Below are 12,318 nucleotides of genomic sequence, written 5' to 3'. Positions count from 1 at the left end.
TGGGCACTTCCCCGAGGTTCCCATCATAGACACTTCCCTGAGGTTCCCATCTCTCAATGGGGGCATGGACACTTCCCCTGAGGTTCCCATCTCTCAATGGGGGCATGGACACTTCCCCCAAGGTTCCCATCTCTTGTTTTCAATGGGGGCATGGACACTTCCCCCGAGGTTCCCATCTCTCGTTTTCAATGGGGGCATGGACACTTCCCCTGAGGTTCCTATCTCTCTCAATGGGGGCATGGACACTTCCCCCGAGGTTCCCATCTCTCGTTTTCAATGGGCGCATGGACACTTCCCCCGAGGTTCCTATCTCTCTCAATGGGGGCATGGACACTTCCCCCAAGGTTCCCATCTCTTGTTTTCAATGGGGGCATGGACACTTCCCCCGAGGTTCCCATCTCTTGTTTTCAATGGGGGCATGGACACTTCCCCCGAGGTTCCCATCATGGACACTTCCCCCGAGGTTCCCATCATGGACACTTCCCCCGAGGTTCCCATCATGGACACTTCCCCTGAGGTTCCCATCTTTCTCAATGGGGGCATGGACACTTCCCCTGAGGTTCCCATCTCTCTCAATGTGGGCATGGACACTTCCCCCGAGGTTCCCATCTCTCTCAATGGGGGCATGGACACTTCCCTCGAGGTTCCCATCTCTCTCAATGGGGGCATGGACACACCCGAGGTTCCCATCATGGACACTTCCCCTGAGGTTCCCATCATGGACACTTCCCCCGAGGTTCCCATCATGGACACTTCCCTGAGGTTCCCATCATGGACACTTCCCCTGAGGTTCCCATCATGGACACTTCCCCTGAGGTTCCCATCTCTCTCAATGGGGGCATGGACACTATGCTCAATATCGGCATCGCAAATGGCACCCTATTCCCTTTAGACTTTGACCATTAGGATTCTGGTCAAAAGTAGTGCACTATGTAGGGATTAGGGTACCATTTGTGATTCATACAATGTCTGTGTTAGACCCTTTCTGAGAACCCTGTCTGAGAACCCACCCTGTCTAGGAATCCTGTCTGAGAGCCCTGTCTGGGAACCCTGTCTGGGTGCATCTTAACAGCCTGAAGTGACTTCCTTCCTTCCCTTAACTCTTTCCTCAGGAATGTCCTACAGACATTTGAGACCCAGAAATGGCCCATGATGTATACCTCTGATTGTTGTTGTTGTTGTTTTAATGCTGTTGTTGATGTTCTACTGTGTGTTGTTCCAGGTACCCAGCGGAGTATGGAGAAGTGTCAGGAAGACCGTCCGAAGAGGAGGAGAGAAGAGGAGGAGTGAGGTGTGGCTTCCTGGACCTCCCAGAGGGCCGTGGGTGGACTGGCTCTCTCACACCTCCTTCAGGAGGCTGCAGGTACTGCACACACTCAGCCACACGCAAGCGGATACACACACACACTTAGCCACACGCAAGCAGATACACACACACTTAGCACACGCAAGCAGATACACACACACATACTTAGCCACACGCAAGCAGATACACACACACTCAGCCACACGCAAGCAGATACACACACACTTAGCCACACGCAAGCAGATACACACACACACTTAGCCACACGCAAGCAGATACACACACACACTTAGCCACACGCAAGCAGATACACACACACACACACCTAGCCACACGCAAGCAGATACACACACACTCAGCCACACGCAAGCAGATATACACACACACACTTAGCCACACATGAACACACACACTAATTTCTTTCACGTTTGTGTTTTTTCATCTACAATCATTCAGGTCAAGTTAGAATCTGAGAACCAAGAAGCTAGAGCCATCACCCAGCCCTTACTGGACACAGAGAATGGCTTTGTCAAGGTGACCACAATTCTGTCAGAGAATGGCTTTGTCAAGGTGACCACAATCCTGTCAGAGAATGGCATTGTCAAGGTGACCACAATCCTGTCAGAGAATGGCTTTGTCAAGGTGACCACAATCCTGTCAGAGAATGGCTTTGTCAAGGTGACCACAATCCTGTCAGAGAATGGCTTTGTCAAGGTGACCACAATCCTGTCAGAGAATGGCTTTGTCAAGGTGACCACAATCCTGTCAGAGAATGGCTTTGTCAAGGTGACCACAATCCTGTCAGAGAATGGCGTTGTCAAGGTGACCACAATCCTGTCAGAGAATGGCTTTGTCAAGGTGACCACAATCCTGTCAGAGAATGGCATTGTCAAGGTGACCACAATCCTGTCAGAGAATGGCGTTGTCAAGGTGACCACAATCCTGTCAGAGAATGGCGTTGTCAAGGTGACCACAATCCTGTCAGAGAATGGCGTTGTCAAGGTGACCACAATCCTGTGCAACAACTCCTCTGGGAATCCCGGCCATTCTATGCATGTGATCTATTCCAGAGCCAGCACACCTGATTCAACTTTTCAGCCAACCATCAAGCCCTTGATTAGACCAATCAGTTGTGGAAGAGTTCAGGCTTATAGATCTGATATATGTTGATGTATTTTTAAGGTTCTGTATCCTTATGTGGTGTCATGACTAGTTTATCTCCATCGTAAACATTCTGTGCCTCTGTCTCTTCCTGTCAGGACCTGGAGCGTTATCTGTGCCAACAGGAAAGGCGGAGCTTCGTAAGCGAGAGCTGCTCCATAAGCGTTGGACGGAGCGTGTGTGGACCCCTATTCAGAGGAGCGTGGAGAACCAAGTGCCCCACTGCTGCTATGACGAGGCAGAGAGGATACGGAGCATGTTCCTGGAACTACATACACTACTGTAACTCAAAGGTACAACACACTGTAATATACTATACTGTAACCCTACTGTAATCCTACTGTAACCCTACTGTAACCCTACTGTAATCCTACTGTAATCCTACTGTAACCCCAAGGTAACCCTACTGTAACCCCAAGGTAACCCTACTGTAATACTACTGTAATCCTACTGTAATCCTACTGTAACCCCACTGTAATCCTACTGTAACCCTACTGTAATCCTACTGTGACCCTACTGTAATCCTACTGTAATCCTACTGTAACCCCAAGGTAACCCTACTGTAACCCCAAGGTAACCCTACTGTAATCCTACTGTAACCCTACTGTAATCCTACTGTAATCCTACTGTAACCCCAAGGTAACCCCATGGTAACCCTACTGTAACCCCAAGGTAATCCTACTGTAATCCTACTGTAACCCTACTGTAACCCTACTGTAACCCCAAGGTAACCCTACTGTAATCCTACTGTAACCCTACTGTAACCCCAAGGTAACACTACTGTAATCCTACTATAACCCTACTGTAACCCTACTGTAACCCCACTGTAACCCTACTGTAACCCCAAGGTAAACCCCAAGGTAAACCTACTGGGCTAAACGTGAACAAAAAGGAGGTATTTGACATAAATAAAATACTTTATCGAACAAAACAAACATTTATTGTAGAACTGGGATTCCTGGGAGAGCATTCTGAAGAAGATCATCAAAGGTAAGTGAATATTTATAACGCTATTTCTGACTTTTGTGACACCTCTCCTTCTTTGGAAAATGGCTGTTTGTTTTTCTGTGACTTGGCGCTGACCTAACATAATCGCAAGGTGGGCTTTTGCCATAAAGCCTTTTTGAAATCGGACACTGTGGCTGGATTCACGAGAAGTTTATCTTTAAAATGGTGGATAATACTTTTAAGGACTTTTAATTATGAGATTTCTATTGTTTTGAATTTGGTGCCCTGCACTTTCACTGGCTGTTGGTGAGGTGGGACGCTACCGTCCCACATATCCCAGAGAGGTTTTAAAGGTGTGTCCCAGGTGTGACTGTTAGCTATTTAAATGTGTGTCTCAGGTGTGACTGTTCCAGAAGAGATGTGGTTATACCTGTTATACTGTTGTTATACTGTTGTTGTCATGCAGGTGATAGAGGACCCAAAAGCGATTTAACAGAAACAGAGTTTATTCAAGTCCAAACAGGGAATAACAGAAATCCTCTAGTCTGTAGAGGGGAATCACAAGAGAAGCGGCCACAGACTGCAGGTCGCTTCGGGTAGGCGCAGGCCGTAGTAGACAGAGACACCTGCTCACACGCAGCATCTGATGAAGGCAAAAAACACGACAGGACAGGGCGAAACACAATCACAGCATGGTGAATACTAAACAAGGAACCGACGGGACAGGAACGGAACACAAAGGAATAAATAGGGACTCTAATCAGGGGAAAGGATCGGGAACAGGTGTGGGAAGACTAATGATGATTAGGGGAATAGGAACAGCTGGGAGCAGGAACGAACGATAGAGAGAGGAGAGAGAGGGAGGGGGAGAGAGAGGGATAGAAAAAGGGAAACGAACCTAATAAGACCAGCAGGGGAAACGAACAGAAGGAAAAGCAAAATGACAAGATGATATAAGACAAAACATGACAGTACCCCCACTCACCGAGCGCCTCCTGGCGCTCTCGAGGAGGAACACTGGCGGCAACGGAGGAAATCATAGATCAAACGGTCCAGCACGTCCCGAGAAAGAACCCAACTCCTCTCCTCAGGACCGTAACGAAAAACGATAAAAAGGGAAACTAGGGTACTACTCTAAAAAAAATGAGAACTAGGACAGACTGAGACACAGCAAGGGCAGGAACAAGAACAGGAGAGATGCGATGGCAGGAACAGACTGAGACCCAGCAAGACCAGGAGCAGAAGCAGAAAAAAAATTACCAGACTTCTTCAAGGGGCGCGCAGTCTGAACACGCAGCCACGAACGGCGCGTGTCACGCTCCTGAGTCGGCTACCAAAAGCGCTGGCGAATAGACGCAAGAGTGCCTCGAACACCGGGATGACCAGCTAACTTGGCAGAGTGGAGCCCACTGAAGAACAGCCAGACGAGTGGAAACAGGAACGAAAGGAGGAGGTTACTAGGACAAGCGCGCGGCGACGCAGTGTGCGTGAGTGCTTGCTTAACCTGTCTTTCAATTCCCCAGACTGTCAACCCGACAACACGCCCATAAGGAAAGAAAATCCCCTCGAGATCAGTAGAAGCCACAGAAGAACTAAACAGACGGGATAAGGCATCAGGCTTGGTGTTCTTGCTACCCGGACGGTAAGAAATCACAAACTCAAACGAGCGAAAAACAACGCCCAACAGCTTGACGGGCATTAAGTCGTTTGGCAGAACGGATGTACTCAAGGTTCTTATGGTCTGTCCAAACGACAAAAGGAACGGTCGCCCCCCTCCAACCACTGTCACCATTCGCCTAGGGCTAAGCGGATGGCGAGCAGTTCACGGTTACCCACATCAAGTTGCGCTCCAGATGGCGACAGGCGATGAGAAAAATAAGCGCAAGGATGAACCTTATCGTCAGACTGGAAGCGCTGGGATAGAATGGCTCCCCACGCCTACCTCTGAAGCGTCAGCCTCGACAATGAATTGTCCAGTGACGTCAGAGTAACGAGGATAGAGCGGACGTAAAACGTTCTTTTAGAAGATCAAAAGCTCCCTGGGCGGAACGGACCACTTCAAACACGTCTTGACAGAAGTAAGAGCTGTGAGAGGGGCAGGAACTTGACCGGAAAGTACGAATGAAACGCCGATAGAAATTAGCGAAACCTAAAAAGCGCTGCAACTCGACACGTGACCTTGGAACAGACCAATCACTGACAGCTTGGACCTTAGCGGAATCCATCTGAATGCCTTCAGCGGAAATAACGGAACCGAGAAAAGTAACGGAGGAGACATGAAAAGAGCACTTCTCAGCCTTTACGTAGAGACAATTCTCTAAAAGGCGCTGTAGAACACGTCGAACGTGCTGAACATGAATCTCGAGTGACGGAGAAAAAATCAGGATATCGTCAAGATAGACAAAAACAAAAATGTTCAGCATGTCTCTCAGAACATCATTAACTAATGCCTGAAAAACAGCTGGCGCATTGGCGAGACCGAACGGCAGAACCCGGTACTCAAAATGCCTAACGGAGTGTTAAACGCCGTTTTCCACTCGTCCCCCTCTCTGATGCGCACGAGATGGTAAGCGATTGAGGTCCAACTTAGTAAAGCACCTGGCTCCCTGCAGAATCTCGAAGGCTGATGACACAAGGGGAAGCGGATAACGATTCTTAACCGTTATGTCATTCAGCCCTCGATAATCCACGCAGGGGCGCAGAGTACCGTCCTTCTTCTTAACAAAAAAGAACCCCGCCCCGGCCGGAGAAGAAGAAGGCACTATGGTACCGGCGTCAAGAGACACAGACAAATAATCCTCGAGAGCCTTACGTTCGGGAGCCGACAGAGAGTATAGTCTACCTCGAGGAGGAGTGGTCCCCGGAAGGAGATCAATACTACAATCATACGACCGGTGAGGAGGAAGGAGTTGGCTCGGGACCGACTGAAGACCGTGCGCAGATCAAGATATTCCTCCGGCACTCTGTCAAATCGCCAGGTTCCTCCTGGGAAGTAGGGACAGAAGAAACGGGAGGGATGGCAGACATTAAACACTTCACATGACAAGAAACGTTCCAGGATAGGATAGAATTACTAGACCAATTAATAGAAGGATTATGACATACTAGCCAGGGATGACCCAAAACAACAGGTGTAAACGGTGAACGGAAAATCAAAAAAGAAATAGTCTCACTGTGGTTACCAGATACTGTGAGGGTTAAAGGTAGTGTCTCAAATCTGATACTGGGAAGATGACTACCATCTAAGGCAAACATGGGCGTAGGCTTGTCTAACGGTCTGAAAGGAATGTTATGTTTCCGAACCCATGCTTCGTCCATGAAACAACCCTCAGCCCCAGAGTCAATCAAGGCACTGCATGTAGCACCCGAACCGGTCCAGCGTAGATGGACCGACATAGTAGTACAAGATCTAGATGAAGAGACCAGAGTAGTAGCGCTCACCAGTAGCCCTCCGCTTTTGATGGGCTCTGGCCTCTTACTGACATGAATTAACAAAATGTCCAGCAACTCCGCTAATAGAGGCACAGCGGTTGGTGATCCTCCGTTCCCTCTCCTTAGTCGAGATGCGAATCCCTCCCAGCTGCATGGGCTCAGTCTCAAAGCCAGAGGAGGGAGATGGTTGCGATGCGGAGCAGGGAAACACCGTTGATGCGAGCTCTCTTCCACGAGCCCGTGACGAAGATCTACCCGTCGTTCTATGCGGATAGGCGAGAGTAATCAAAGAGTCCACATCTGAAGGAACCTCCCGGGAGAGAATCTCATCCTTAACCACTGGCGTGGAGTCCCTCCAGAAAACGAGCGAGCAGCGCCGGCTCGTTCCACTCACTAGAGGCAGCAAGAGTGCGAAACTCAATAGAATAATCCGTTATGGACCGTTCACCTTGGCATAAGGAAGCCAGGGCCCTAGAAGCCTCCCTACCAAAACTGAACGGTCAAAAACCCGAATCATCTCCTCTTTAAAGTTCTGGAACTTGTTAGAGCAATCAGCCCTTGCCTCCCAGATAGCTGTGCCCCATTCTCGAGCCCGGCCAGTAAGGAGTGAAATGACGTAAGCAACCCGAGCTCTCTCTAGAGTATGTGGGTTGGAGAGAGAACACAACTCTCACACTGCGTGAGAAAGGAGCTGCACTCAGTGGGCTGCCCGGAGTAGCAAGGTGGGTTATTAACCCTAGGTTCTGAGGCTCGGCAGGCCAGGAAGTAACAGGTGGCACGAGACGTAGACTCTGGAACTGTCCAGAGAGGTCGGAAACCTGAGCGGCCAGGTTCTCCACGGCATGGCGAGCAGCAGACAATTCCTGCTCGTGTCTGCCGAGCATGGCTCCTTGGATCTCGACGGCAGTGTAACGAGCGTCTGAAGTCGCTGGGTCCATTACTTGTTCGGTTCCTTCTGTCATGCAGGTGATAGAGGACCCAAAAGCGATTTAACAGAAACAGAGTTTATTCAAGTCAAACAGGGAATAACAGAAATCCTCTAGTCTGTAGAGGGGAATCACAAGAGAAGCGGCCACAGACTGCAGGTCGCTTCGGGTAGGCGCAGGCCGTAGTAGACAGAGACACCTGCTCACACGCAGCATCTGATGAAGGCAAAAAACACGACAGGACAGGGCGAAACACAATCACAGCATGGTGAATACTAAACAAGGAACCGACGGGACAGGAACGGAACACAAAGGAATAAATAGGGACTCTAATCAGGGGAAAGGATCGGGAACAGGTGTGGGAAGACTAAATGATGATTAGGGGAATAGGAACAGCTGGGAGCAGGAACGAACGATAGAGAGGAGAGAGAGGGAGGGGAGAGAGAGGGATAGAAAAAGGGAACGAACCTAATAAGACCAGCAGGGGAAACGAACAGAAGGAAAAGCAAAAATGACAAGATGATATAAGACAAAACATGACAGTTGTACCTGTTATACCTGTTGTACCTGTTATACTGTTGTACCTGTTGTACTGTTGTACCTTTTGTACCTGTTGTACCTGTTGTACCTGTTGTACTGTTGTACCTGTTGTACCTGTTGTACTGTTGTACCTGTTGTACCTGTTAAACCTGTTGTACCTGTTGTACCTGTTGTACCTGTTGTACCTGTTGTACTGTTGTACCTGTTGTACCTGTTATACTGTTGTACCTGTTGTACCTGTTGTACCTGTTGTACTGTTGTACCTGTTGTACCTGTTTACCTGTTGCCTGTTGTACTGTTGTACCCTGTTATACCTGTTGTACTGTTGTACTGTTGTACCTGTTATACCTGTTGTACCTGTTGTGCCTGTTGTACTGTTGTACTGTTATACCTGTTGTACTGTTGTACTGTTATACCTGTTTGTACTGTGTACTGTTGTACTGTTATACCTGTTGTACCTGTGGTACCTGTTATACTGTTGTATACCTGTTGTACTGTTATACCTGTTGTACCTGTTGTACCTGTTGTACTGTTGTACCTGTTGTACTGTTGTACCTGTTGTACCTGTTATACTGTTGTACCTGTTGTACCTGTTGTACTGTTGTACCTGTTATACCTGTTGTACCTGTTATACTGTTGTACCTGTTGTACCTGTTGTACCTGTTATACTGTTGTACCTGTTGTACCTGTTATACTGTTGTACCTGTTGTACCTGTTATACTGTTGTACCTGTTGTACCTGTTGTACCTGTTATACTGTTGTACTGTTGTACCTGTTGTACCTGTTATACTGTTGTACCTGTTGTACCTGTTATACAATGACCCCAAGCATACTTCTAAATGGTCTTCCAAATGGACAATGACCACAAGCATACTTCCAAAGTTGTGCCAAAATGGCTTAAGGACAACAAAGTCAAGGTATTGGGAGTGGCCATCACAAAACCCTGACCTCAATCCAATAGAACATTTGTGGGCAGAACTGAAAAAAAGCGTGTGTGAGCAAGGAGGCCTACAAACCTGACTCAGTTACATCAGCTCTGTCAGGAGGAATGGGCCAAAATTCACCCAATTATTGTTATTGTGGGAAGCTTGTGGAAGGCTACCCAAAATGTTTGACCCAAGTTAAACAATTTAAAGGCAAAGCTACCAAATACTATTTGAGTGTATGTAAACTTCTGACCCACTGGGAATGTGATGAAAGAAATAAAAGCTGAAATAAATCATTCTCTCTACTATTATTCTGACATTTCACATTCTTAAAATAAAGTGGTGATCCTAACTGACCTAAGACACAAAAGGACGGGGAATTTTTACTAGGATTAAATGTCAGGAATTGTGAAAAACTGAGTTTTAAATGTATTTGGCTAAGGTGTATTTAAACTTCCGACTACAACTGTATTATCGATCTGTATCATCTGCTCTCTTCCTCTCCTTTCGTCCTCCAGGCCGCCCAGATTATAGTCACGGTCACACCTGACGGGAGATGTCTACAGACACCTGGCTGGTCCAACAGGGCATAACAACACCTGACGGGAGATGTCTACAGACACCTGGCTGGTCCTACAGAGGATAATGACTATTAAACAGAGAGCACAGCCGTTCTGTAGTGGGCGTCACTGTTGGGAAATATAAACAGCTTAGCATACACTAGATGCAGGTATTCAATCAGCTCTCTTAGATCGACAAGGGTAATTCATTTCTTTTGTTGCAGACATTGTTTCCTGTTCATAACATTCCTCCAATTAAAGGTGACACCAATCTCCTGTGCCTAACACTTACAATTATCTGTCAGGACTCAGCTTGAGCAGAAGATTTCAAGCCACACATTCAACCACAAAGACCAGGGAGGTTTTCCAATGCCCGCAAAGAAGGGCACCGATTGCCAGATAATTTTTACATTTTTTAAAGCAGACACTGAATATAATATCCTTTTAGCGTAAGTGTAGTTATTAGTAATTACACTTTGGATGGTGTCAATACACCCAGTCACTACAAAGATACAGGCGTCCTTCCTAACTCAGTTGCCGGAGAGGGAAACCACTCGGGATTTCACCATGAGGCCAATGACTTTAAAACAGTTACTGAGTTTAACGGCTGTTAAAGGAGAAAACTGAGGATAGATCAACAACATCGAATAACACCTGTCTCATCATGTCCTAACAACACCTGTCTCAACATGTCTCCTCCTAACAACACCTGTCTCATCATGTCCTAACAACACCTATCTCAACATGTCCTCCCCTAACAACACCCTGTCTCAACATGTCCTCTAACAAACTACCTGGGTCTCATCATATCCTCCTAACAACACCAAGGTCTCCTAACAACACCTGTCTCCTCATATCCTCCCTAACAACACCTGTCTCCTAACAACACCTGTCTCATCATATCCTCCTAACAAATACCTGTCTCATCATGTCCTCCCTAACAACACCTGTCTCCCAACAACACCTGTCTCATCATATCCTCCTAACAACACCCTGTCTCCTAACAACACCTGTCTCATCATATCCTCTAATAACACTATCTCATCATATCCTCCTAACAACACCTGTTCATTACATCTCCTAACAACACCTGTCTCAACATATCCTCCTAATAATACCTGTCTCATCATATCCTCCTAACAACAACACCTGTCTCCCAACATATCTCCTAACAACACCTATCTCATCATAATCTCCTAACAATACCTGTCTCACGATATCCCCTAACAACACCGTCTCTTATCATATCCTCCTAACAACACCTGTCTCAACATATCCTCTAACAACACCTGTCTCATCATATCCCTCCTAACAACACATGTCTCATCATATCCTCCTAACACCTGTCTCCCCTAACAACACCTGTCTCATCATATCCTCCTAACAACACCTGTCTCAACATAGGAACACGTTTTTTGTTTATTTCATTCAGTTATGGAGTTTCATCAATGTATTAATCTTATTTTGTTTGAAAACGGTACTGTCAATGTTAAGCTTGCGTTTAACCTGATTATGCACAGGCCTAAGGTGAAGCCTAGTCTACCTGCCTGCGCGCAAATGTAGGTCAGAAATGTCCTACACGGGGGTCTGATATGTTTCTGATTGTCTCGTCACCACCAGTGATCTGTGGCACTTCCAAAGTCATTTTTACTTCACCTCAAACAGCAAATTAAACAAAGTCTGTTTCTATAATTAATTGAGAATACAATAATTCTCAAAAAGTATTTTTAAAAAGATTTTTGCAGCTCACTTCTGGCATGAAAGGGAAAAATGTCATGTTATGATCCAGTGAAACTATATTAGGAAATATCTGGATTACTTTGTATCCTTTCTGCAAATAGCCTCAGCTGTATTCTATGTTCAGAGCTCACAGGAAGTTCAGAGGACTGCTGCAGACGGCCATGTGATTTAGAGGATATTTATTTTTATCAGGATGTTTTCTACCTGCAGGCTTTGTGTTGGCTATTTTTACAATTCAATTCAAGGGCTTTACATCTTTGGAGGTTTTAGATTTGTATTTGACAATGAGATACAAAGACTTAGAAATGAAATGGAAGTGTGCATATGAAGATCAGAACTGGCATGGAGAGAGAGGGGGGATGGGGGAGAGGGAGATAGAGACAGAGAGAGAGAGAGAGAGAGAGAGGGGGATGGGGGAGAGGGAGATAGAGAGAGAGAGAGAGGGGGGGATAGAGAGTGGGGGGGATAGAGAGAGGGAGATAGAGGGGGGTGGGGGGAGAGGGAGATGGGGGGGGGGAGAGGGTGTGAGAGAGAGAGAGAGAGAGAGAGGGGGGAAAGAGGGTGAGAGAGACAGAGAGAAAGGGGGAGGGAGAGAGAGAGAGAGTAGACTCACATTGCTGTCTGGGGTCAGAGTCTGTAGTCATGTAATTAGTTGGCAGCAGCCCAGTGACCCTGTTGACAATAGCAGGGTATTCACCTGGTGGGAGAGCCTCTTTGACGCCTCTTCTACTGTATCCTTTATTTAACCAGGAAAGTCACCTTGAGATTGACATCTCTTT

Source organism: Oncorhynchus gorbuscha, linkage group LG14 (genome assembly GCF_021184085.1).
Source record: "Oncorhynchus gorbuscha isolate QuinsamMale2020 ecotype Even-year linkage group LG14, OgorEven_v1.0, whole genome shotgun sequence".
Classification (NCBI taxonomy): Eukaryota; Metazoa; Chordata; class Actinopteri; order Salmoniformes; family Salmonidae; genus Oncorhynchus; species Oncorhynchus gorbuscha.
Note: the sequence above shows the minus strand (reverse complement) of the source record.